The 23,341-nt window shown below is 37.2% G+C and overlaps 1 protein-coding gene across 2 annotated transcripts in view; it reads right to left on the bottom strand.

The window, feature by feature from the left end:
* FAM110B (family with sequence similarity 110 member B) overlaps nucleotides 1–23,341 on the bottom strand; it is a 201,457-nt gene that overhangs the window by 117,559 nt on the left and 60,557 nt on the right. The window lies entirely within an intron of this gene.

Raw genomic sequence — 23,341 nt, 5'->3', positions numbered from 1 at the left:
CAGGATCACATAGCTAATTCAAACTGAGGACTTCCAGAGTCTAGGCCCAGTGTTCTCTGCATGGAGCCACCAGCTGCCCCCGGATTCTTAATTGTAAGATGAGGAGAGTCAGATGAAGTAGATTCTAAGATCTAGGCCAGCTCTAAGTCTATGATCGTACGAGTTGGAATCCTCCATAAACATGCTCCCATTTGTCACTGCCCTTAAAATGTTATGCCAAAGACATCGGAAAACTTCATTTCCCTTATTCTGGATGTCAGACTTCTTTGGATACAGCCTAAGACATCTTTGGCTGCCAAAATACACAGCTGATATACTGAATTTGCAATCCACTAAAACCCTGAGGACTTTTTCAGAAGAAATGCCATGGATCCAAGTCTTCCCTTTATATGCATACAATTGAGGTAAGCAGCAGATCTGAAGTTAAAAGACCACTGATGGGGAAACAGGAGGGTCTAAAATATGAGAAGAAACCAAAGAAACCAGGAAATCAAATCCAACAAACTGAACCTGGTGTGGAATTGCCAGGAACAGAACTGAGATTTCAAGCCAGGAAGGTCTAGAGGTTAGGAGGTCATCTCTCAGAAAAGTCAGTGAAACACCAGTTTGTCTGATGCATTCTGCCTTTATAGAGCTCCTCCATTTTATCATGGCTTCTCATCCCATTGGGCTCTGCTTTTTTTTTTTTTGCAATTTTTAATGCAATTGAGGTTAAATGGCTTGCCCAGGGTCATATAGCTAGTAAGTGTCTGAGGCTAGATCAGGTCCTCCTGATTCTGGGGTCTGTACTCTATCCACTGTGCCAATTAGCTACCCTAAGAGCTCTGCCTTTTATTATGGTGATACTTCCTTGTTCCTTCCTGTGGGTGAAGCCAAGAATGAACACTTCTTATTATGCAATTAACTTCCTTCAGAAGGATGGATGAAAATGGTTTGCTTTGAACAGACAATTCACCTTAGAGATAATTTAGTACAATACCTTCATTTTACAGATAAGGAAAATGAAGCTGAGATGTTCAATAATTTGTGTGTTTTATAAATCAAGGCAGGAACTGCTATTGGCATTCCAGTGTTCTCTCCAAAACCTAACAAAGGAGGTAAAACTCCATTATTTCCTTCTTAAAATACAGGAGTGAAAATATTTGAGTAAACATTGTATGGCTGACTGTGGTTTCCTATTTAATTAAATACTAAGTATTGCTTTCAGGTGACTGAGGATAGCCCATCTATCACACCAAACCCATGAACTTGGGCAGTCAGTGCTACAGTGAAGAGGAAGCTGGACTTGGGAGTCAGGAAGTTAAATCCTACCTTAGTTTTCATTTCCTTCTGTGTAAAATGGGCGTAATAATAGTACTTACCATACACAGTCACTCTGAGGATTAAATGGGATAATATATGTAAAGTTATTTGCAAACTTTAATTATGCGAAACATAAATGCTAGCTATGCCAGCAATGACTGAATTCAAGCTTGCTTCAAGGTGATGTAAATTAATGTCCCCACTTACCTATCAAGCAGACAAACTCCAAGTCCTTGTAGAAATTATTTGGGAAAATTCCTACAAATCATATTTCAAGCATTTTTCATCAGTACAGACCATTTTCCTGCTTACTTTTGCCTTTCCAAATCCTAAGTGACTTTTCAGAAATCAGTTGTTCAATAATCCAGCCATATAAGGGCAAGAATTTTCAGGACGAAGACCATGAAAGAGAATGCTAAATTTTAGGAAGGAGATGGAGGAGAGAGGAGGTAGGAAGAGGAAGAGAATGGGGGTCTAGCAAAGCAGCAGAATGCTGTATGTGGACTTTCAGCAAGAACAATACGAGGCAGCATGTGTCTGTAGATGAAGTAAACGTAATGGAGAGAAATCAGTGATTCATTAGTGCCTTCCTTTGGTTAATTATTTCCTATTTATCCGGTATCTATTTGTTTTCGAGCTGCAACCCTATTAGACTGCAAGTTACCTGAGGGCAGGGACTGTCTTTTGTCTCCTTTTGTATCTCCAGGGCTTAGCATAGTGCCTGGCACATGGTAGACACTTATAACTGTCTGTTGATTGACTGTCGCTCAAGATTCTCTGAAATTTATTTCTGCTTTTTGCTTTCCAATTACAATATATGATATTGTATGATAATACAATATGTGTGATATATGCACACATGATAATAGCAAGTTGTAAGGATAAAATGAGATAATGTTTGTAAAGTATATTGCAAACTGTAAGTACTATATAAATATTGTTATTGTTGTTGCTCCAGGGTAAGGGGAAATTTATTTAAAATTGACTGTGGGGGACAGTTGGGCTCCTTTAGCTTGGTTTGCAGCAGTGAAAGAAGCCACACAATTAGAAAGGCTAAGGTCCCAGCTGTCTTTCATAACAACAGCAGCAACAACAAATATTTATATAGAGTTTACTATTAGTTATTTTTCATTATTACATAATATGTACTATGTACTATATTATACAATTAGTCTGTCATTTGATCCTCACAACAAACCTACGAGGTAGGTACTTTTATTATTGCCATGAGCAAACTGAGGCAGACACAGGTTAAGTGACTTGCCCAGGGTCACACGACCAGTAAAAAGCTCTGAGGCTGGATTTGAACTCAGGCTTTCTTGACTTCAGGCCTAGCATTCCATCTACTGCACCACCTAGCTGCCGTGGAATTAAGAGAGAAACAAGGAAAGTGAGGCTTAATTTCCCTGCCACCAACTTCTAGGGAAAACCAGTGATGCCAACAAGCTCTTGCTCCTCCATGGAGCTGAGACTGGAGGGAGTCTCACTCACAGAACAAAAAGACAAAAAGCAAAAAAACAAAATTGCTGAAGTATGAACCACCTCACTAGGCATCATGCAGACTAAACACTGCACTTCCTCATTAAACACCAACGATGTCCATTATCGGTGCTCCCTGCTACCCCTCACTTGGCTGAGGTAGTTGATTGGATTTTCTCTTCGTTGATGGCCTTATACATCACAAGGACCATCTGGTCTCTGGGCATTTATTTGAGCTTTCCCTCATCACTGGAAAGTCAAGTGTAGTGAACCTCGGGGACAGCAGAGGGCGATGGCTGCTCTCCTCTGGTGGATAGTCTGCCTAGGGTTCCCAGGACATAGCAGGGAGCTGGGTTTGTTTTCATGGAAGTGAACTCATCCTTCAGCCATCGTATAAATGTGGCTTTAAATCAAACTGTAATTATATTTTGCTGCATTTCACAAATCCAAGCCCAAGACAGGAATTAAAAGCATTGTATTTCTACCCCTCCATCCCAATTTTATGCTTCCTAATTCTGGTCTACCTTACTCCTGCTACATATAGAAGGCTAAACCCAGAAAAGACAGCTGCTATATGCACTCAGCTGTGGAGCCTAGATTATTCAAAGACACCCTGCAGCTAACTACCTAGTAAAATGTCAAAGAAAAGGGGGGGGGGGAATTTTTTTCATCATATTAGTAATGTATAATAACATGACACAAGGGGGAAGTAAACAACAAATTAATATTTACTACAATAATATTGATAATAATGTCACATCTATGATAGCACTTTAAATTTCACAAAGCACTTTGCTCACATCTCTAAAATAATAAATTTGATTACCTGTCAAAAGGACAAAAAAATCAGAAGTCTTCAGCTACAAACCTCAGGCAAACTATATTGCCAAGAAATTTCTTCCCCCGTTTTTGTTCTCTATCCATAGGTATTCTATATTACATAACTCTTATTATATCATTCACTTTGGAATTTCCACCCTATATGAAAATAAAATAAAATCCCTTAAGTTTCAAGCATCTACATTAATATTTGTGATGGCTTTAATTGAAAATTTAATTTCTAGAAAGCTACTAAAACTGAAAAATAGGAAGAGAACTTCAGAATTTGCTGATAGTTAAGCTTAGTTCATGCTTTTATTTTCTATACTCTTTTAAGCAAACTAAGACCCATGGATATCCATGAAAATTTATAAGATACATATATATATGAATACATGAAAACTACTATTAATCTGCCTCAGACCATCTTTTAAAAACTATAAGTGAATAATCCTTAATACATTTGGAATAAGGGCTGAACTTGGGATTCATGGATAGGAAACTCTTCCAAAATAGGTCAGCTACACAGCAGAGTGGATAGAGCATTGGGTCTGTAGTCAGAGAGACCCAAGTTTGGATTGAGCCTCAGATACTTGTTAGCTATGTGATCCTGGCCAAGACCCTTAACCTCTGTTTGTCCCAGTTTCTTCAATTGTAAAACATGGATCTTAATAGCACCTACTGGCCAGGACCGTCGTGAGGATAAAATGAGATTATGTTTGCATGGTGCCAGGCACATAGTAGATAAATACTTATTTCCTTCCTTCTCTCCTTCCCTGTAACTTAGAGGCTTAGATTGAGAGTTATCTACACTTTAAAGATTATTTCAGACTCTAAACCGTAATTCAAACTGTAAGATTCATAAAACCAAATCAAGCTTCAGAATAAAATCACCACCATACTGATATTTTTGAGCAAGACAAAACTACATAAGAGGTCCATTGTATGTTGCTGAAAGGTGAGAGATTCTTCTGTTGTGATGCTTCTGTCCCCAAACCTGAGATGGGATGGTGTTTATCCTTACTTGCATTAACAGGTGTTAATGCTGATAAATCTGGAAACACGAGCATGCCTTATGTGTGATTTAACAATAGCCACACACAATGCTCCACTTCTGGAGTCCTTCATTTGTCCTGTACCTCAACAGGCCCAAAATGTATCTTTAAAAAAATCACTTGTAGCACTTAAGAATACAGTTGATTCCACTTCATAAGGGCAACAGAAAACGCCACATTTTTTATTTTAAAAAAATGCTAATACAGAAGGTAACATGCCAATACAGAGGGTGACATGCCAGGATGTATACCCTTTCCATGTCATGTGTTTGCATGGTGAAGAAGTATCTTTAAATATGAAATAAAATGTAAACTTTCAACTAAGAATATGGAATACTTCCTTGAGAAAGAGTAAAGAAAATAAAACAGAAACAATAATAAGAACAAATGATGAAAGAAAGAATTTGCAAATGAAGACTGAACCTTTTCAAATTAAATCTCATTTGATTTCATCATCTCCCATGGTTTAATTATCACCTTTGTGCAGATGATTCCCAGAACCATCTCTCCAGTCCTAGTAATTGTCCCGAGCAACTATGACGCATTACCATTTGCTTTTTTGGATGTCATTAAATGGCTATCTCAAAGCCATCTCAAACTCAACTAAATTGTCCAAAACTGAATTTTTCTCCCCCAAATTTTTCATCTTCAGAGATTACTCTTAGATGTGCTAACATCTGGCTAGCTATTCAAGACCAAAACAACCTGTGTCATCTTCAACTATCTGGTCTCATCCTACATTCTGAGTCCATTATCAAATGTCACTTCTGTCTTTACAATATATCTGTTTTATGTCCCACTTCTTTCCATTCACACAGCCACCATCCTAGTTGAGAAAAGTTAAAGCTCTTTCATCAGTCTCCCTGCCTTAACTCTTTGCCCGTGCTAATCCTCCTTCTCAATTGCCAAGGTGATTTTTCTAAAGCTCAGGTCTGACCACGTCACCCCATCTGCTCCATGAGCTCCAGTAGCTCCCAATTACTTTCAGGATCAAATTTAAAATCCTTTATTTGTTTTTTTAAAGCCCTTCCAAACTTCTTATACTTGACTACCCCTTCAGTATGATCCAGCAATACTGGCTTGTTGTTGTTTCTGGAATAAGATATTCTATCACCAGCACAATTACTTTTCACTGGCTGTCTCCCATATATGGAATGTTCTCCCTTCTCACTTCCAATTTCTGGCTTCCCTGGCTTCCTTAGACACTCAGCTCAAATCCTACCTTTTTAAAAGACATTTTGCTAATGGCTCCAACTCCTCAGAGATCACCTCCCATTTACGCTGCTTATATCTTTATGTACATCGTACATATTCTCTCCCACACGAGAATGTGAGCTCCTTGAGGGTAGGAATCTTGGTTTGTTTGTTTGTTATTTCTTGGTATCCTTAGGGCTTGGCATAGTAGCTGGCATATAGTAAGTGCTTACTAAATGCTTATTGACTCACTGAGAGAAAAAACAAATAAACTAGAACAGTGCAGAGAAAATCATTTCCAGCCAAGATGGCTGCCTTAATAAATCCACTAGATCATCCAGCTCTCAGATACTTACTCTAGGCAAAACGTTGAAGTTCATACTGGACTTAATAACATTCAAAAAATCCAACAAGAAACAATATTAAGTGACTTTTTCTACCTCAAAATGGCACAAAATGTTAGCCAGGAATCCAAAGGGAAATCTCTTATTCCTTTCCCCTAACTAAAGCCAGGGCCAGAACAGAGTAGCCTCCAAATCAGAGACAGCCAGGGACAAGGATACCACAGCAAGACCCTGTGATTAAGCGCAGAAGGCAATCCCCAAGAAAGCTACTAAGGTAGCCAGAACATCTAAGGGTGGGGACAAGCGGAGATCCTCTGATCATAATATTCCCGATGAAGGTGTTTGTTTATTTTGATACCTATGGTTGTATGCATATATCTAGTCACCTGTCAGGTCAAGTCATAGATCATCATGGTAAATTCTTATATGCATTTACCTAGTTTGCTAAAGTAAAAATAAAAACATGCCTATAATATTTTAAGGTTTACAATGACTTTGCATATACTATTCCATTTGATTTTCAAATGAGGTAGGTGCTATATATATTATTATCATCCTTATTTTACAGATGAGAATACTGAGACTGAGATGGATTAAGAGAATTGTCCAGGGTCACCTAGACACAATATGAGGTAAAATTTTGAATTCAGATTTTCCTGACTCTAATACTTCCACTTAGATACCGTATCATGACACAGAGGTAATTCTAGATTCCTACGGGTAATTTTAGGTTCATCATTTTCTAAAATACTCAAACGGCTTTAAGTGTGGTACAAGCTATTCTTGAATACACAGTGTGCTAGACAAAGAGTAGTTTTAGTGAAGTATGAAGAAGGTCATTACCCATAGGCTAATTATTCAGTGATGACTTCTTTAGCCATGGCAACCCTTGGAAGAAAGGAAAATAACAAATTGCTCCTCAGTCCTTTGAAATGTTCAGTTCTCAAGTCCTCCGAACTTTCGCTTCTACCATGACTGAGTGGCAGAAAGAGGTGAGAGAGAACATAGCAATCATACCATATTTAGTCAATCTATAAACATTAACTTAGCTCTTGGTACTTTAAATGTGTGGGCCTTGACTAATTCCCAAGCCTGCACATATTACTGAAAGAACTGAAATCACCTCAAAATGATATCCTCACCCTAAATGAAATTGGAAGTTACAAGGGTGGAAAGATGATTCTTCATGGCTCTCCATGGTGGCTGGTTTGATCAAGCATCCAAAGGCAAAAAGAAACACTGTTAAGCAGGATAACTGATCATCTCAGATTGAAGTATTTTTTATGAGTTTTTATAAAAATATCATGAAACTAACTGCAGCTTAAGTGCCATCTGCTGCAGAAGATGAAAGGGTAGATAATTCTATGAAAAATTAGCTAAGACCATCCAAATTAAAGCAACATACTTTAATATCTGATGAGCTTAATGCAAAGGTGGCCATAGGGGAAGATAGCAAAAAAAATAAGAAAATATGACTCATGATTAAGAAATGAGAGATGACAAAGCTATATAAGCTACACAGAAATCTTATTAATATATAATATGGACACATTGTCAGGACATATAGAATTGAAAACAATGATATAAGGTATTTTAAGGCCTAATATTATATGTTAAAAGACAGGAAACAATTGATTATGCAGAGTTCAGCATAGTTCCTTGCACGTAATAGACACTTAAGGTTTACTGAATTGAATTAGCATGGGAATTATGTCTGAATAAACTGAGGGCACATATAGTCATACCACTAACTTCTTAGAATTAAAGTCAAGATTGGAATCAATACCAAACAAGAAAGAAAAAAAAGAAGATATGGTGTGCAATTTACTTTTATTTCAAATGCTTCTGGATGCCATTTGTTTGGACATCACAGTTATTTCAATCGCTATCCCCAAATGAATATACCCTTTGGACAAGAAAAAAGAATTAAGCAGAAATATTCAATATGATGATACATCTAACATATAGGATAGTGCTAGTAGTACCCAGCCTTGCTAGTAGTACCCAGCCTTGCTACTATGACGGGAGAAGTAAATTTCATTATCTATCTCTAAGTTACTCTCAGAATTTTTTTGGATGAACTTTTCATTTACACTAGTGAACAGAGCACTGCACTTGGAATCAGAAAGACTCATCTTCATGAGTTCAAATCCAGCCTCAAGGTATGTGATTCTGGGCAAGTCACTTAACCAGACTGGGCTCAGTTTCCTCATTTATCAAATGATCTGGAGAAGGAAACAGCAAACCACTCCAGTATCTTTGTCAAGGAAACCCCCAAAATAGAGACACACTGAGTTGGATAAAACTGAAACGACTGAATGAGCTGATTTTAAACACTGCTAACTTAGTTCTGCTTATCTTACTCTACATTAGTGCAGGCAAATCTTCTATATTTGTCTCAGTTTTTAATATTAACCATTTCTTAGTGCACAATCATACTACATAACAATCATTCGCCATGACTTTTTTATACACTTAGTTTCTAATTGTTTACTGCCATAAAAGGAGCCAATGCTATTGTTTGGTATGCATTTACTGTCCTTTTTGACATAATCAGAATTTATATCCTGTAGTAGCTGAAGCAAAGGCTATGCCAAAGATGACAACCACTTTCATGAAAAATGTATAGCAAATATTCCAAATGGAAAAGGAGTTTTCTATTGATGGTGAGGTTCTCCAAATATTCGTTTCTGTCAATAGTGTTGTACAACTGCACCAAGCTACAGAGCGCTGAATGAGACCCATCATCACTAAAAAGAGTTTTAACTTAACTCACTAAGCAAAGTAGGTAAAAATCACGATCACACCTATTATGAAACAGTGTGAATGAGAACTCCAGGGATCTTTTATATTTGTTTGTTTCTGGCCCCAGTAAGCATTGGCTTCTTCCAATATTTTGAGAGCAGAAAGTAGTAAAATATTGATTCAAAAACAATCGTTGAGCCTGACTAAGAGGAGTTCTGGAGTATAGCGTGTGTGTGAGTGGTGAGTGTGTATGAGTGTGTGTGTGTGTGTGTATGTGTGTATGTGTGTGTGTGTGTTGAAGGCCAAAATGATCAGCTATTAATAACAATAACTGAAATGTGCACAGTATTGAGGTTTACAAAGCATTTTTGATATATTATCTCATGTCATCCTTACTGCAACCCTGACAGTTATGTTTTACAGGTATTATTTTTTTTAGTTTGAGAGTATTTTTTCCAATTATATGTAAAGACAATTTTTAGAATTCATTTTTACAAAATTTTAAGTTCCAAATTTTTCTCCCTCTCTCCCTCCCCTCTCCCTAAATCTGTAAGCAATTTGATATAGGTTATATATGTGCAATTATGTGTTAAGATATTATTATACCCATTTTAAAGATGAGAAAACTGATATTCCTGGTCACACAATTTAGCTAGTGTAGGCAGGCAGTACTGAAAGCCAGGTATTATCAGAATCCTAGTTCAAGTCTCTTCCCGATACAACATTAATGATGTCTGAAGAAAGAGTCAAAACTTAAAATGAAAATGTGGCAGATGGTTCTTTAAATCCTTTCAAATATAGATAGGTATTATCTATAATGACCTCTATCCCGCTCAAAAATTATTTTTCATTACTTTTTATTTCCTCATTTCCAAACTTTTAACTGAAATATTCATGTGAGCTTCCAAAATGATCTGTTTATACTTTCAAATAAACTAAACCAATTTAATTTTTTAAAGAATAGAAAAAAAATGTAGAAATCAAATATTGAACAAAAGCTTCTAATACAAAACACTGATACGAAAAAGGATCAACCAGAGAAGGTTTACTGCTTTACTGTGCAGATGTTTACAATCGAAAAAATCTGGATCTCAAGCAATTTCTTCAATGCCATTGTTGAGCTTGGAATTTTTATAAAGAAAAATGGACTTTGGGCTGTGGCAGCATCATTGCATCATGTTTTGGTTAGTGGTAGAAGATAAATGAAATGTTTTCCCTTTCCATGGTAAAGGAACTATACAGTTTTGTTTTTATTTCAAGTACCATTTCAAGGATGGAAAACTTTATTCAACTATGTGGCAAGCATTCTACGTTTAATATTTGGAAGGCAGCAATTTATACTTATGTGAAAACAGATGTGTCCACTTTGCAGTTCCAAGGCTTACAGATGATTTCTGTGTTTTGTTTTGTTATTTTTTTAATTCTAAAACTCTTCAGTCAAATTGTAGAAGGAATAAGAAGCAAAAGCCAAAACTCCCTTTGGGGAAAGCGGCTCCAGGATTATAATGAATTTGTAAATAGCATAGTGATTAGAAAAAAGATAAAATCATGATATTTGCAAGCTGTGAGTAGAATATCACTGGAAGTCACAAATATCACTGGAAGCAATTAATGAATGAATGTTCTTTAATTCATCTTATCTAAAGCAAATGCTCTCGTAATAGCAGGAAGGAGGAAACATAAGTCTTATATTATTGGTAAAACCTGTAAAATATTTGGCAATCATTTTATCCAATGTGCTTCTAATTGGGCATTTTTTTTATCAATGATAAAAAAACCAAACTGATCTTTAGTTAAAATCATATCCACATCAAAGTGGCAATTCTTCATCCTTTAACTTATTGATGGTTTCAAATTTGCTTTTTTGATGAATCCTGAAAACTATCCTATCTACTACTATAAGAATTCCTAAATGTTCGGCAGATAACCAAAGGCCCAAAACAATTCTACCATGTATATTCTCTCTCTCTCTCTCTCTCTCTCTCTCTCTCTCTCTCTCTCTCTCTCTCTCTCTCTTTCTCTCTCTCTTGTCTGGAAGAATCCTTTAAAAGAGCCATTTTTAAGTCATTTAAGCCATCATAAGAGCCATTTTACAGTTGTTTACTATTTACTTATACATCAAATTACTCATGCCAGTACTATTTGTGAAAACAAAAAGCTAGGGGAAAAGCAGATGCCATTTGGAAACACAGTAGATTGCTAAACTAATTGTGGTACATGAATATCATGGAATATAGTTATATAGCAAGACATGAAGAATTCAGAGAAGCTTGAAAAGACATGGATATTGCCAAGTGAATTAGGTGGAATCTGAAATAAAAGGGAGGAAGGAAGGAAAGAAGGAAGGAAGAAAGAAAGGGAGGAAAAAAGAAAGAAAGAATGATGCTTAGTCATACTGGCCAAATAATTTGAGCCCTGAGAAATGAGAAAATAACTTCTCTCTCTTCTTTACAGAAGTGGGAATTCTGGATTTGGAATACCACATATACTATCAGAGTCATCTGATATGTTAATTTTACTGAATAGCTTCCCCTCCTTTTTTCTTAGTTAAAGGGAATGATTCTCATAAGGTACAGAAACAAAATAAATGTAAATTTAAAATTTTTTAAAAAGAAAACGCATTCAGCCCAATTTTCTCACTCAGTAGAAGATCAAATAGTGATTAGACAGCAGAGCCAAAAGTAGAACATGTAGACAGCTAGGGTAGAGCACTGGAGTAGGAATTGGAAAGATCTGAGTTCAAATTCTGAAATACTAACTAGCCGTATGACCCCAGACAAATAAGTTAACCTGTGTTTGCCTCAATTTCCTTACCTGTTGCCAAGGGGAAAATAACAGCACTTAGCATGTAGGATCGTTATGAGATAATATGTATATTGCACTTTGTAAACCGCACCTCATGCCTCCTAATCCAGCATATTTTGCATGACAAGCTGTCACATATCCTTGCTACTGACTTTTATAGTATTACTGGTGACTCCTTTTATTGTTTTATTTTACAAGGGAACTATAGGTGTAAGAGAAAGCCCAGAAAAGGAATTTCCCATGATGCTGTCATTAATTTTTGTAACTTGACTTGCATACAATAACTTACAATAGTGGATGTTTAAGGTTGGATTGTCAGACAAAATGTACACTTAAGAGCAATGACCATGACCTCTATTAAGCCACTACCAATCTTTCCTACAAACTAGCATTCATGCTTGAGCTACTTATCTGGTTTTTCTTCCTTCCCTTTGTAATGATCCAACCTGTATATAGCTGCCAAATCATAGGATCATAAATATCCAAAGCTGGAAGGGACCATCTAGTCCTTAATCTTCATAAATAACACCTTATATTATATCACTTCCCTGTTAAGTTTCCTCACATATAAAAATGAGGCATGAATGCTACATCTCCCTATTGCCTATTAAATCCATCTTACATTCTTTTGTCTAGGTCCATTTACTGGCTCACCAGAACTATCCAACTCAGTACCTCCAATACATTTCTTCTGATCAAGTCATGTTGGAGAAAATACTATATCTTATTCTAGAGGCAATAGGGAGCCACTGGGAGTTTATTTAGTAGTGGGAAGGAGTACATTGGTCAGATGTATACATTAGGAATGTCCCTTTGGCGATTAAGTGGAGGTTAGACTAGAGTAGGGAAAGACTTGAGACAGACCAGAAGGCTATCACAATAGTTAAGGTGTGAGGTGATTAAGGGATTTCACTGGAAAAGCAACCATGTAAGAGGAGAAGGGGGATGTATATGAGAAGATAGACACAACACTTGGCATCTAATTAAATATAGAAGAGGAAGGTCGGTGAGTGCAAATGGTGAGTCAAGAATGATACTTAGGTTGTGTGCCTGGATGACTGGGAAGATGATGATGCCTTTGACAGTAATAGGGAAAGTAGAAAGAGGGGAGGACTTCACTGGAAAGATAATGGGTTCTGTTCTGGACTTGTTGAGTTTGAGATGCTTATGAGATAGCCAATTCAAGACGTCCAACAAGGAGTTGGTGATAGAACAGTGGAATTCAGAGAGAGGTTAGGGCTAGATAAACATTATCTGAGAATCATTTGCAAAGAGGTGACAACTGAATTCATGGGGCTCACATCACCAAGTAAGCTAGCATAGAGGGAGAAGAGAAGAGGGCCAAGGATGGAGCTTTGGGGGACATCCAACTTCAATAACATGATATAGTGGAAAGAGAAATGGGTTTAAAGTTAAATCACAACTCTATATACTGCGAAGAGTGCTGGCTACTTATTAGTCTATGCGACCTTAGGGAAGTCTGTTTAACTCTATAAACCTCAACTTCTTCATCTATAAAATGAGGGTGTTGAACCAGATGAATCCCATGGTAAGTGCTTTTCAGTTCTAAATCTATCATCCTCTGACATTTATTTTCTGAAGGGTCCTTCGTACTCAATTTCACTTTTTGAGGCCTTACTTTACCTATCTATTAAATGAGGGGTTCTAATTTTCCAACTGAGTTACTTGGGACATGGGGAAGTTAAGTGATTTTCCATTGTCACACAGCTATTATGTGTCAATGGTCAGCAGTTAAAACCATGTCTTCCCTATTCCAGGGCTAGCCTCTTTTCCAACACTATACTACCTCTCTCAAAGATACAGAATGCCATTGTGAAAAGGGAGAAAAATCTGGACAATAGATCAAATTAAATCCATTTGCATATACTGCCACAGACAATAAGTATTTTTTGTAGATGGACCAACGGACAGTTACAGGACCAGAGTAAATAAGCTGTAGTATATTACAAATGAAAACTTGATACAGGAAGACATTTAATAAATATAGCATAAAAGACATACTAAATGATATTTGTGATTAGAAAAGACAAGAATAAAACAAGTGTTGCATTGGTATCTACCCAAAAATTTTTTTTCTAATTACTACTACAGTGAAAAGAATACTAGCACTGTAGTCAGAGGATGTGGGCTCAAATAAATACTCTGATGCTTACCACATTTGTGAACTTGGGTAACTCATTTTGTCTCCTTGAATCTGTTTCCTCATCTTGAAATCAAAGGAGTTGAAATTTCTGAGGTTCCTTTTAGTTCTGGATGAAATTTTATGTATTAGAAAGAAGGCCTCAAAAAGACTGCCTAGATCATTTGTGAAGTATTTGTAGAAAATCATGGTCACCTTTCACCCAGGCCTCTCATTTTGGCAAGACCCAAGTGAGGTTGCAATCTATGCCAGGGAAAGGAATACCAACATGGATAAAATAATTCAGACACTTACACATCAGCAGTGTAAAAGAATATGAATGATTCATGTGACTTTATTGTGTAATATAATTTCATTTGTAACATTACAGAAAGAAAAGTATTCACATAAAAATGTTCTCACAGAGCCAATATTCACATAGAATGGATCACTGTGGTACAAGGACAAAGTTTGAAAATGATGCTTCAAGGAAAGTTCCCAAAACTTAACATGTTATGTATGATTCTAGGTTTGTAAGAGGTACCTCCTTCCCATAACAAAGACTGGGGGGCAGGTGCTCCTGAGCTATTTTTAGAGAATATTATGGTCATATCTACTTGTTTCAAATAAACTGCTTAAACTTGTGGGACATTTACCTTTCTTTTCGCCTTTAAAAACTACCCATTAGGGCAGAACCAAGATGGCAGAGTAGAAAGATGCACATACTCAAGCTCTTCCTTCTCAGACCATAAAATATCTGTAAAGAATGATTCTCAACAAATTCTAGAGCAGCAAAAGCCACAAAACGATGGAATGGAGGAGACTTCCAGCCCAGGGTGACCTGGAAAGCCGACGGGAAAGGTCTGTCGTACTGGACGTGGAGTGGAGCCCAGTCCAGCCTTGGCCATGCAGCACCAGGTGGAACAGGGCCAGAGCAGGCCTCAGGGGCAGAATCTCCAGCAGCAGTGGCCAGTTCTCAGATCTCTCAACCCACAGGCACCAAACACACTTCAAAGGTCAATGAGAGAGCTTTTTACCTCTGTGACAAGGGAACAGAGTCCTCCCCTGGCCTCGGCCCCAGGAGGTGGCGGCCAGCAGCAGCAGCAGCAGGTGGTGGCTACAGTGGCAGTGGCTGTGCAATGGCAGTGGCCACAGCAGGCAGCAACCACCTTTCATTTTTGGAGCCTCAGCTTCAAGTCCCTGGAGGAATTGAGTAGCTGATCTGAACCTCAGCCCTGAGTGGCAGCCCACCCCTGCCTAAAGCCCTTGGGGGAATTGAGCAGCTGATCTGAATCTCAGTCACTAGCCAGGCCAGGGAGTAAACTCCTCTCCCTTGATTGTGCCACCTTGAAGGAACTGAGAACATACACATCCCCAGAGTATACCCTACTCTTGACAAAAGACCCAAAAGTCAAGTAATTGGTTGGGAAAATGCCCAAAAAAGGGGAAAAAAAATAAGACTATAGAAGGTTACTTTCTTGGTGAACAGGTATTTTCTCCCATCCTTTCAGATGAGGAAGAACAATGTCTACCATCAGGGGAAGACATAAAAGTCAAGGCTTCTGCATCCAAAACCTCCAAAACAAATATGCAGTAGTCCCAGGCCATGGAAGAGCTCAAAAAGGATTTTGAAAATCAAGTAAGAGAGGTAGAGGAAAAACAGGGAAGAGAAATGAGAGTGATGCAAGAAAATCATAAAATGTGAGTTAACAGCTTGTTAAAGGAGACCCACAAAAATGCTGAAGAAAATAACACCTTTAAAAACAGGCTAATTCAGCTGGCAAAAGAGGTCCAAAAACCCAATGAGGAGAAGAATGCTTTAAAAAGCAGAATTAGTCAATGCAAAAGGAGGTTAAAAATCTCACCGAAGAAAATAGTTCTTTAAAAATTAGAATGGAACAGACAGAAACTGATGACTTTATGAGAAACCAAGAAACTACAAAACAAAACCAAAAGAATGGAAAAATCAAGATAATGTGAAATATCTCATTGGAAAAACAACTGACCTGGAAAATAGATCCAGGAAAGACAATTTAAAAATTATGGGACTACCTGAAAGCCATGATCAAAAAAAGAGCCTAGACATCATCTTTCATGAAATTATCAAAGAAAACTGCCCTGATATTCTAGAACCAGAGGGCAAAATAAATATTGAAAGAATTTACCAATCAACTCCTGAAAGAGACCCAAAATGATAAACTCCTAGGAATATTGTAGCCAAATTCCAGAGTGCCCAGGTCAAGGAGAAAACATTGCAAGCAGCTTGATGAAACAATTCGAGTATTGTAGAAACACAATCAGGATAACACAAGATCTAGCATCTTTTATATTAAGGGAATACGATATTCCAGAAGTCAAAGAAACTAGGATTAAAACCAAGAATCACCTACCCAGCAAAACTGAGTATAATACTTCAGGGGAAAAAATGGTCTTTCAATGAAATAGAGGACTTTCAAGCATTCTTGATGAAAAGACCAGAGTTGAAAAGAAAATTTGACTTTCAAACCCAGGAATCAAGAGAAGCATGAAAAAGTAAAAAGGAAAGAGAAATCACGAGGGACTTACTAAAGTTGAACTGTTTATATTCCTACATGGAAAGATAGTATTTGTAACTCTTGAAACTTTTCTCAGTATCTGGGTAACTGGAGGGATTGCATATAGATAGATAGATAGATAGATAGATAGATAGATAGATAGATAGATAGATAGATAGATATCGATAGACGTCGATATCTATATATCTATATCTATATCTATATAAAATTAAGGGGTGAGAGAGGAATATATTAGAAGGAGAAAGGGAGAATGGAATGGGGCAAATTATCTCTCATAGAAGAGGCAAGAAAAAGTTTTCCCAATGGAAGAGAAAAGGGGGGAAGTAAGAGGGAGAAAGTGACGCTTACTCTCATCACATTTGGCTCAAGGAAGGAATAACATGCATAGTCAATTTGATATGAAAATGTATCTTATGCTACAGGAAAGTAGGGGAGAAGGGGATAAGCAGGGTGGGGGGGTGATGGAAGGGAGGGCAAATGGGAGGAGGGAGCAATTAGAAGTAAACACTCGTGGGGAGGGGCAAGGTCAAAAGAGAGAATAGAAGAAATGGGGGGCAGGATAGGATGGAGGGAAATATAGTTAGTCTTATACAACATGATTATTATGGAAGTCAACTGCAAAACTACACATATGTAGCCTAACTGAATTGCTTGCCTTCGCAGTGAGGATGAGTGGGGAGGGAGGACGGAAGAGAAGTTGGAACTCAAAGTTTTAGGAACAAATGTTGATAATTGTTTTTGCGTGCAACTGGGAAATAAGAAATACAGGTAATGGGGTATAGAAATTTATCTTGCCCTACAGGACAAGAGAGAAGAGGTGGATAAGGGAAGGGAGGGGGGCTAGAACAGAGGGCACACTGGTGGAAAAGGCAATCAGAATACAAGGTGTTTTGGGATGGTGGGAGGGGAGAGATGTATGGATGTATGGTAGAAAATATGGAACTCAAAATTTCATGGAAATGAATGTTGAAAACTTAAAATTAATTAATAAATAAAATTTTTAAAAATTAAAAAAAAAATCAAAAACTACCCATTGGATACTTCATTGATGAATTGTCAACCAAAGTATACATTATTTTGTGAATGGTTTATTGACATTAACTAGCTTAATCCATGGTACAAAATAACATACATAGGTTTGTATGTGTAAATTTTAAGTGACAAAGTCATTAAAAGCAAAGAGCACCTCTATTCAATTATCTGTTACTAATACTTAGCCCAGGACCAAACATGAACAAGTATTACATTAAATTGCTTATGCCCTTTAAAGTTAGTGTAGACATTATAAAATATAAAATATTTCAGAGTCTACTTGCCATAACAAACCCCGGAAATAGAGGAACACAATTGTAGAACACTTTTCACACAAATAAAGTCAAATTTAAATAACTGAAAAAACATCAACTGCTTGTGAGTAGGCCAAGCTAATATAATAAAAATGACAACTCTACAGAGGTAGAAAAAAATAATAAAATTCATCTGAAAGAACAAAAGGTCCAGAACATCAAGGGAATTAATGAAAAGAAATGCCAGCAAAAGGGACCTAGCCATACCAGATCTTAAATTGTATTATAAAGCAGCAATTATCAAACCTACTTGGTACTGGTTAAGAAATAGAGTGGTGGATCAGTGGAATAGGTTAGGTACACAAGACACAGTAGTCAATGATTAGAGTAATCTATTGTTTGATAAATCCTGAGAACTCACTATTTGACAAAATTGATGGAGAAACAACAGTATGGCATAAACTAGGCACAGACCAACATCTTATACTGTATACCGAAATAAAGTCAAAATGGGTACATGATTTAGATATAAAGGCTGATAAGCAAACTAGGAGAACAAGGAATAGTTTACCTGTCGTATTAATGGAGAACAGAAGTATTTATGACCAAATAAGAGAGAACATCATGAAATGCAAAATGGATAATTTTGATTACATTAAATTGAAAAGTTTTTGTACAAACAAAGCTAATGCAACCAAGATTAGGAGAGAAACAGAAAACTGGAAAAGAATTTTTACAACCAGTATATCTGATACAGGCCTCATCTCTAAAATATACAGAGAACTGAGTCAAATTTATAATATACAAATCATTCTCCAATTGACAAATGGTCAAAGGATATTAACACAGTATTCAGAGGAAGAAATTAAAGCTAGATTAGCCATATGAAAAAATGCTCTAAATCACTACTGATTAGAGAAATGCACATCAAAACAACTTTGAGGTACCATATCACTCCTATCAGATTGGCTAACAAGACAAAACAGAGAAATTATAACTGCTGGAGAAGATGTGGGAAAACTGGAACACTAATGTATTCGTGGTGGAGTTGTGAACCGATGCAACCATTCTGGAGAGTAATTTGGAACTGTTCCCAAAGGGCAATCAAACTGTGTGTACCCTTTGACCTAGCAATACCACTTCTAGGGCTATATCCTAAAGAGATCATACAAATGGGAAATTTGTACACAGGTACAAAAATATTTATAGCAGTCCTCTTTGTGGTGGCAAAGAATTAAAAATTGAGGGGATGCCCATCACTTGGGGAATGGCTGAATAAGTTATGATATATGAATGTCATGGAATGTCATGGAATACTTTTGTGCTATAAGAAATGATGAGAAGACAGACTTCAGAAAAACCTAGAAAGACCTGAATTAACTGATACTGAGTGAAGTGACCAGAACCAAAATATTGTACACAGTAACAGCCACAATGTGTGATGAAACTTTGATAGATTTATTTCTTCTTAGCAATGCAATGATCCAAGACAACTCCAAAGGACTCATGATGGAAAATGCTGTCTACATCCAGAAAAAGAACTATGGAGTCTGAATGAAGACTGAAGCATATTATTTGCTCCCTCTCTTTTTTTTGTTTCTTCTTTTGTGTGGTTTCTCCCATTGGTTCTAATTCTTCCTTACAACATGACTAATATGAACATAGGTTCAATATGAATGTATATGTAGATCAAATGTATATGTATATCAAATTACATGCCATCTTGGGGTGAGGGGAGGGGAGAGATGGGGAGAAAATTTGGAACTCAAAATCTTTTTTTTTTTTAATTTTTTTTAATTTTTTTTTTAATTTTTTTTATTTTGTAATGTTTAACAATCACTGCCATACAATTGTGATTTTATCCCCCCCGCCTACCCCCCACTCCCCCCCTCCCTCCCCAGGACTGCATACAATTCTGTATAGATTCTACATATACTTTCCTATTGAGTATATTTTCACTATAGTCATGCTATGTAGTCAGACTAAGATAAATGAAAGAAATCGTATAACAAATCAGAACATGATACACGAACACATACACATACACAAACATGATCTGCTACAATATGTGAGTGACTTCCATATTTCTCTCTCTGAGTGTGGCAGGCATTTTGCCTTGAGATCCTCCATTGGGATTTTTTTTTTTTTTTTTTTTTGGTAAGAAGTTCTTGTGTTATTACAAAAATCTAAGTCTACCAGAAAAAACTCTCACACACTGTGGTCGTTGCTGTGCACAAAGTTCTCCTGGTTCTGCTCCTTTCACTCAGCATCAGGTCATATAAGTCCTTCCAGGCCTCTCTGAAGTCTTCTTGTTCATCATTTCTTATGGCACAATAGTACTCCATTACATTCATATACCATAATTTATTCAGCCATTCCCCAATTGATGGACATCCCCTTGACTTCCAGTTTTTGGCAACTACATAGAGTGCTGCTATAAATATTTTTGTACATGTGGGACCCTTTCCCATTTTTATGATCTCTTGGGAATATAGTCCTAGTAGCGATATTGCTGGGTCAAAGGGTATGCACATTTTTGTAGCCCTTTGGGCATAGTTCCAAATTGCTCTCCAGAATGGTTGGATGCGCTCGCAGCTCCACCAACAATGAATTAGTGTTTCAACTTTCCCACATCCTCTCCAGCATTTATCATTTTCTTGTTCTGTCATGTTTGCCAATCTTATAGGTGTGATGTGGTACCTCAGAGTTGTTTTGATTTGCATCTCTCTAACCAATAGTGATTTAGAGCATTTTTTCATATGATTATAGATAGCCTTAACCTCTTCCTCTGAAAATTGCCTGTTCATATCCTTTGACCATTTATCAATTGGGGAATGGAACTCAAAATCTTGTGGAAGTGAATGTTGAATACTAAAGATAAATAATTTGTTTAATTGCTTAAGACCACTGGTAGGGATCACAGGATCTTAGATTTCAAGCTGGAAGGAGTATTAGTAGCCATCAAGTTCAACAAACCCCTCATTTTACAGATGAAGAAACTAAGGCCCAGAGAAATTAAGTGACTTGAGGACCACGTAGCTAATAAATGTCTGAGAGCAGGATCTGCACCTAGCTAGGTCTTCCTGATTCCAAGTTCAGCACTCTATCTACTACATCTTCCATTCTTTTCTAAGAGAACAACTCTCCCTTACTCCAACAACGAACATTTATTAAACAATTATAATGTGCTTGGCACTGGAGTCATACTCCCCCCCCAATAAAAGAAGCAGTTCCTGTCCTCAATGAGCTCACATTCTATCACAGATAAAAATACTTACATATATAAATATATGTAAAACACATATATGGTAATTTCTGGGGCTAGAAAGATATTTGATGGTGGGGAGAGAGATAGGAGGGAAGAGGATTCAGTAAAGTTTTCTTGTAGGAGGTGGCACTGGCAGTTTAAGGGGAGAAATGCTCACATATTTTATCTTATTTGTTTACACAAATAATAAGCATAGATAGGAGATAAGGATCACTAACTCAGTTTTTTCAACTGGAAAACCTAATGCACCAAAAAAGATAAGCAATTTGTTCTGGGTTCAAGAATTGGTGATTGTGTCTAGAGTTAAAAAAAAAAAAATCCCTCTATTTTCAGTGTGGTTCTGTTTACATTCAGTCACGCTGTTCTTTGGCCCAGAAACTAATTCGAAGGACTGTAGGGTTAGACTGAACCATAGAGGCCATCAAGTCCAACTCTTTTATTTTACAAATTAGTAAATTGAGGCTGAGAGCAATTTAGTGACTTGCCAAGGGTCAGAGAGCTAGTAAAAATCTGAGGCAGAATTTGAACTAAGACCTACCTGACTCGAAATTCAGTTCTCGATTCACTAGACCACTTAGTTGTCTCACCTTAATTAAGTGAAACATGGGATTTTAAATTTTCCAATGTGTTTTCACTATTATGACCTACTAAATGGTGGTTTAATTTTATTTTTCACTGTGACTTTGTATCCCAAATCCCATGCACATAAACCTTTCTCATTGAATGTGAACCAAATCAAATAGGTTGGATACCAACGCCAGGATTGTTCAGACTGCCTTTTCCTTTCTGATTGCCTATGGTAATACCCAAGACCTGCCTCCTCTCTGCCAAATATGCATTTCCACTGGTCAAACAACTCTACATCTGACATCCAGTCTGACTTGCAAAATCTGAGAGAAAACAAAGCTTGAAATGCTCATGGGTGTCACCTTGGTAAAGCCTGTGCTGTTTTGATTTAATTTTAAATATCAGCTTATCCCTAGAGTGCTATGTTCTTACCCATAAAGAAGACTTCATCCTCTTGGGGTCAAGCAGGGTCCAATTTGCTTGGACCTTGAGGAAGAAGCATGCTTTAGGGAACTGAAAATGTCATACTGTGAATACATGACTGACTGAAAGGGTCCACAGAACTGGAAGAGCTGTATCTGAAGATGAGAATAAATACGGTCCTTGGCATACTCTCTGGGGATGTCTTTTCTTCTACTCTTGGGATTCTAGTTTGAGCACAGAAACTTTTTTTAAATGGAAAAATCAGTTTCGTCACAGATTAAAGTTTTTAGAGATCATAGAAAGCAGAAACTTTTTATGACTGACAGTCCGTTCTGCTGTAACTAGACATACTCCTGCCCCAAAAGCACTTTGCTATGCAAAATCTCACAAAAAAACTACAAGGCTTATGGGGAAAAAAGGCTAGTAGCATAACATTCGAAAACTTCATCAATGACACATAAAGTAGACAGGAACCTAATAAAAATGGTAGCATAGTTTTATACATGTTAAATTGCTAGCAAGTGCATACATACTACCCTAAATAGTGGTAGCGACAGGGACTCAGGCTGCCGCTTGACCTGTACCCCATTTCCCACAGGGATTGGGTCAGCATTATTCGAAAGTTAGGCCTCAGACTTGGAGACCATGGCCTAAGTGGGTTGGGGATTGTGGACCAGCTCTTCTCCTCCCACAGCTTCCTACAACAGAAGAGATACAATAAATACATGGTACCCTACCTTGAAAAAGTCCTGGTTTGTTTGTGGACGCTTGTGAGTTATTATGAAGTGTTGCGATTTTCCTCATTCTCTTTCTACAGGAAGAAATTGAAAATATTCGAACAGCATGCTCAAATTGCTCCCTAACCTATTAGTCCGTTGGGAACAAATTTGCCTTTACAAAACAAGTTTTATAACAAAACTGATTGTACAGAGAAGGCAATGTTCTCTTGATTTATACATAATGAGCAAGGAGTATTTACTTTAATGCAGCCTTTAGTAACACCCATTCCTGGCACCAGAAAATCTTAATATATGACAATGTAGCAAGTTACTGGGCACACAAGGGACAATCTGTACCACACACAATGCGGGAATGGGCAAAAACCAACAGTGTCTAAGGTTGTGTTTCTGACTCTTTCCTCACTGTGTCAGCAGCTTCTCACCAGCCCCTTTCCTAGGAGAGAGGTCAGAGAGATCTCATTGTGTGATTTTAAAAAAATCAGGATAAACCAGAGATGGTTCAATTTGCCAGGACTGGCTATGAGAAGGCACTGTATAATCTGAATGAGAAAACAGCCTAAAAGGCAACCGTATATGATGCTAAGGGTACTGGACTTGGAATAAGGAAACTTGGTGTTCA

Source organism: Notamacropus eugenii, chromosome 4 (genome assembly GCF_028372415.1).
Source record: "Notamacropus eugenii isolate mMacEug1 chromosome 4, mMacEug1.pri_v2, whole genome shotgun sequence".
Lineage (NCBI taxonomy): Eukaryota > Metazoa > Chordata > Mammalia > Diprotodontia > Macropodidae > Notamacropus > Notamacropus eugenii.
The sequence above is the reverse complement of the archived record's forward strand: the minus strand, read 5'-3'. Positions and strand labels throughout refer to the sequence as shown.